Raw genomic sequence first — 6,072 nt, 5'->3', positions numbered from 1 at the left:
AGAGCTCCAAGGAGATTATGTTGAAAAATAAAAAAAAATTTACCCAAAAAAAAATTGTTTTTATACTTCATTCTAAGGACTTATTGAACTACCCTCGTAATAATGAGAAGAAAGTTGAAACTAAAGAATTCCCAATGTCAATAGCTAAAAGTTACATCAATGTTGCTCAGAAAAATCAGGAAAAACGTACAACAATTCAACAACAAAAACAAAAGAAGTGTTCTAATTGTCCAGTAAGAACATACAAGTTCTGTGAGAATTGCAATTTGTTTTTTTGTAGTCCATGTATGATGAAAAATCATTCAAACATCTGAATCACTGTGAGGGACAAGGGGACTCACAATAAAAAAAACCACCCCACGCAGTGAGCGGCAAGGGGACTCACTATAAACAAGCACCCCAAAGGAGACATAACTTTACTACGTCCATCCCGTTGTCTCTGAGTTACGCTAAGAGTAAAGACTGAATGTAAACGGGAAGTAGACATATTAGAACCCCCCATGAAGTTTGATCAATTATTTCCTAAAATCTATAGGTTCTGGTACAAATTTTCCAACAATAAAAATATCTTAGAATTAGTCAAAGAATATAGTTGAATTTTTTTAGATTTAAAAAAAAATTTTTTGGCAAATTTCAAATTTTTGATTTTTTAAAAAATAAAAAATTTTTTCTAAAAAATCTTTAAAAAATTGCATAGTGTACTATGGTTAATTTCAAGACATTTTTATTCCATGGAACTTTTTTTTAAACTTTCAAGTTTTTGAGAAAAACAAAGGTTTTGGAAAAACCCAGGTTTTGGAACATTGTTGCATTTTGTCCGCCATTTTGTAAGAGAAAACATATATAAAAAAATTTGTTGTTAAAGTTTTAGAAACTTGTGCACCGATGGTTGAAGAAATTTTAAGATATTAACGCGTATTATGTCTGAAAAAAATTATAAAAATAAAAAATCAAACATTTTTCACTATTTTTGTATCCAAAAACCGCCATATTTAATTTTGAATTTAAAATATTCAAATTTTGAGCACGGATTCAAATTTAGCTCACTCAATAACATAAGGAACAGTACTTTTTATCTATTTATTGTTTTGTTATACCCATAAATTTTGCGGTCAAACTCATGTTATAAAATTGACAGCTTTCGTCGTTAATGGGTTCAAAAGCCGGAAATCATTTGAAATTGCTTGAATTAAATTAAATTTAACGTATCTTTGAAATTCCATGAAATTCTTGAGGATGAAATAAAATCCTTTAAATCTTGTGAAATTCATTGCAACGCCTAAAAACCCTTGATAAGTTTAGAATCACTAACAATCCATTTGAATTAACTTGGATTTTATTTATTTTTCAAAGTTCTCTACACATAATTTTAAATTTTTAGAAAGCCTAGAAAATTCTTTAAATTTCCTTGAATTTTTCGAAATCTTTTGAAATACTTTGGAATCCTTCGAAATCTCCTGCTACGTTTAGAAATCATTCGAAATCCCTTGAATTCAATTAAACTAAAGTCATCCACTAAAACTTTACCAAAATCCTTTCATATAACCAGTAATCTTTGAAATTTCATGAAAAGTTTGCACGTCTAAAAAAATTCTACGGAAAATGTCTTGTTCTTTTGCGATATTTTTTATAGTTCACAAAAAAAAATTCAAAAACTACATTTTTAGAGGAAAAAAATTTTTCCGGCCTCAAAAATAGTTTAGCCCGTATGATGCTACTAAGATGCCTCTCTTTTATCAGTAGAAACTTAAAAAAAATATTTGGAAAAATGAAAAAGGTAGGGTTTTTGCGAAAATCTTTTATTTTCTTTAAATTTTGAAAACATGAAAAAAGTATAATTTCGGGAAAACCCCACCTTTTTTATTTTTCTAAATATTTTTTTCAAGTTTCTACTCATAAAAGAAAAACATATTTTTAGAAAAAATTCTGTTTGCAAATCAGAAAAATACGTATTGCCTAGTTGCCTCTAAAAAAACATAATTCGCTCTCGAGAGATTCTGCAATTTCAAGTGTAGGGCCTTCCCTGATTTGAAAAGGATTCGGTCCAGGAATTTTCAGGGAAACTTTTGTGCTGCCGCCTGGCTATAGATGCTCTTATAATTATATTCTACAATGATTTTTATATAATTGAAAAAAAAAATCTAAGAACTTCATTATAGGAAAATCATTATAGGTCTATGCTGAATTTCCTGAGATGCGGAGAAGAAGAGAGAGTGTATATACCAGATTACGAGAGAAATCAGCGCCTCAGTATTTCATATAAGATATATAAATATTTTTTAAACAGGAACGTCGCTTCCTTTTAGGAGGCAAGAAACGAAAATGAAACCGGGTAAAAAGAATGTCAAGAGAACCAAAGGACAATGTGTATGACTACTTCTGTTGATTCTGCAATCCAATTATTATAACATTTTATTATTTTCTAAACTTATTATTATTATTATTATCATCATTACTATCTCACCTCCAAACTTCAGTACTGGTAAGACGAGGGTTCGACTTTCGGTGGATCCATAGATTGGCTTTGCAAGCTTTTTTTCAGACGATCTAAAAATTGCAAATTCAAGTATGTTTCGGTCCAGGTCGAATTGAAGTCCACTGGACTAAAACAGTATTTACTGCGATTTTCCTTGTGTACCACAACTGATAAATATTGTAAGCGAATACTAGCGCAGAAATATAAAAATCGGGCGCAGCCACTGGGGTGCAGAATCATTAGTTTCTTTTATTTGAGGAACTCGATTCATCTTAAATTGTGTGAAAACATGGGGCGTGTCGCATAAGGTATAACTAACGGGAAAAACAGAATGTTGTGATAAAAACCAAACTACCTGAGTGAATAATCTTATGTAATATTATAACTAAACTATGTTGCAATTACCGTAGTGCAATTATAAATAACCTATCTGCAATTATCAGCATTTTTTCAGTTTTTTATTTCAGCCTAAAAATTAATACTAAACCAAATAAACCGACAACAGGGACGCGGATGAGCAAGAAATTCAGAGAATACAATAGTTGTATACCTGTATCTTGTGTCGTCTTTCCACAAATTTAATTTTTTTATTTTTAATGTTATTTTTCACGAACAAAAAAAGAAACTTGCGTCCTATCAAAAAATTATTAATATCAAATTGCTGATATTTTTTTATTAGACAGCTTTTGTCTATTTATTTGTCTCTTAGCTCTGTCATTTGTTCAAAAATTTTAATTTTTTTGTTTTTAATGTTTTTAATGAATGAACCCAAAACTAATGATCCTATCAAAAAGTCATTAGAATCAATTGTTCGGCTTTCTTAGTACTACGAAAAGCCGTGCATAAAATTTTTAAATCTTAAAAAAATGGTCTTGAAAATTTTGAAAATGCTCTGACATTTTGAGTTTTTATCAAAATTGGCTGGTTAACAAACTTCATCTTTCTTTTAGAAACTGAAAAAGGGTGGCAAAGTTGGATCCGATAAGCTTATTTTGTCGAGAATTATGATGTTTACGGACGGAAGGACAGACAGACGCCGTTATTTTCACTTCAAGGGATCTTAAAACGTAGAGATCCGTTTAAATACAGAAACATGAAATTTCTAACAATTCTAAATACTTTCTCAATCGTAAATGATGAAAGTGTAAAAGGACTTTCAACGAAAAAAGTCCATTGTTCAACCAACCATTGCATTTTTAAACAGAAAGATCAACTTCTAACTAAAAAGATTCATTTTTACAACAACAAAAATTTTCAACAAAGGAAGTTAATTTTTAAGCGAATACTCGAATTTTCAACTCAAAAATTTTTTTTTTTAATCGAAATATAAATTTTAAAGTAAGATATGGAATAGTTATTTTATCAGTTAAAAAAATTAATTCTAAAAAAAATCCATTTTCAAACAAATCTTTTAAGTTTTCAACCAATAGACATGAATTTTGGACTGAAGCGACAAATTTTTAAAAAAATTGATTTTTGACAAATAATTTTTATTTTTAACCAACAAATGTTAATTTGAAACTAAAAATATAATAGTTGATATTTCAACCAAGAAAACTTCAAAGTAAAATCAGAATCAGTTGACTTTAACCAAAAAATAAGCATTTTCGACAAAAGATTTAAAATCATAACCAAGACAGGTTCATTTTTAATCAAACAGTTGAACTTTTAAGCAAAAAAGTTGAAGTTTCTACCCAAATTGTTAAATTTAAGCCAATAAAGACAAATTTTAAATAAAATAGTTCAATTTTTAAACAAAGATATAAATTGCTTACTAAAATTATTAATCTTTAATAAAAAATTTATTTTTACCAAAAGAGTTTGAGATTGAGATAAGAACAATTTTCTTCTATGTAGAAAATATTGTATCCTCTGTATTCAGATCTATACTTTCTATATTAGGTGCTGATTTATTTTCCGTGATATCATTTTTTGATTGCAGAAATAAATTAAAAATATAAAAATAATTCAAAATGCAAAGAATGTAAGTTGAAAGTGCTGAACCTATTTTATTTTAACTCAAAAATCCGCCGATAGAGTGAGATTTAGATTATACAGGGTGGACACGCTGGGGCTTACATACATGGCGAGTTGAATGCTACCCGAATTGCACAGCAGCAGGGGAGAAGCCATTATACAGGGGTATTTTCATATTTCCCGCCTTTAAAGTTGCATTCGGATCGGCCATTCGGCCAAGGCCGTGCATCTGCGAATCAAGTTCATGATAGTTTCCATGGTTGCGTTCGAAACTTCAAGCGGTTATGTTCAGATTCACCTGTTTTCCCTAATCGCTGTCAGTAAATGTAGGCAATGTTAATTTAAAGTTTACTCATGTAATATTTCATTCACTTTATTTAAAAACTATCCTGTGTATTCATAACATACCTTTTTCATGGAGTAAAAAGAAGCGTTAAACACCATTCACTCTTCGCTCACTGGAAGCACAGAATATTATTACTATTTTATAGTATTTGTCACTTAGCAGCCATTCTATAATGTTATTGGCACAGAAAAAAATGACGTTTACTTCTCAGTTCACATGTCTCACTTCATTATAAATAAACACTTTTATTATTTGTGATTACTAGATAACATAACCTATATTGTTTTGACACTTGTATCCGTTTGAAGTTTCGAACGCAACCAAGGAATCTATTGTAAACTTGATCCGAAGATGCACGGACTTGACCGAATGGCCGATCCGAATGAAACTTTAAAGGTTTGAAATATGAAAGTACCCCTGTATAAGGGCTTCTCCTCTGCTGTTGTGCAATTCGGGTAGCATTCAACTCGCCATGTATGTAAGCCCCAGCGTGTCCACCCTGTATATGTACGAACAATCCAAATCGTATTTCTCAAATCCGTAATCTCCCCGGTAAGTTAAGAGGGAATCAATTTCTTTTCCCACTTAAAGGGCAATACTTTAGTATTCTAATTGTATTGAGGTTATTCTTAAACATTCATTATTTGTAATAATACTTATCTTTGGAAAAATAAATTAACTAACAAAATACATATCAGAAAATTTCAACAACTTTTTTCTAAAACTAATTCATTCCACTATTTTCGTGAATTTCACTACAATAATACGCTTGAAGAGCACAGTTACAGCCAAGTGATAGTTGCTAAATATTTTCTTCAATTTTCGCTAATTTAGACCCTCGGATTGTTTTCAATTTCGACGTTTTTCAGGCGCATATTGTTGTACTATATTTGATCAAATTTCGTGGTGTTTCCGTGATGATTCAAATTAAAAGGATATTAATAAGGTTAAATAAATGATCTGTTTAAACAATTCTTGTTTTTCCGTTTCGAATTGGAACTTGGTAAATGCATATGTTGGTATAGCATTAGTAAATATGTCGACTAATTTAGATCTAGAGAATATATTTAAAAACTTGTATTTGATTATAATTTTCTTAATTTAAAATTATGGGATTAAATCAATTGTTTCTTAATTTTCGGCAAGTACTTTATTCGAATCAAATACACCAATCTCTCGCTTTCAGTCAAGTATCGGGGGTTGCCTTCAAATGGCCTTGGACTGATTTCGGGGAGATAGAAACGTAAACAGTGAGGGCCGCCTGACTCGCTTC

This window comes from Belonocnema kinseyi, chromosome 6 (genome assembly GCF_010883055.1).
Source record: "Belonocnema kinseyi isolate 2016_QV_RU_SX_M_011 chromosome 6, B_treatae_v1, whole genome shotgun sequence".
Taxonomy (NCBI): Eukaryota; Metazoa; Arthropoda; class Insecta; order Hymenoptera; family Cynipidae; genus Belonocnema; species Belonocnema kinseyi.
This window is presented reverse-complemented; position numbering follows the sequence as displayed.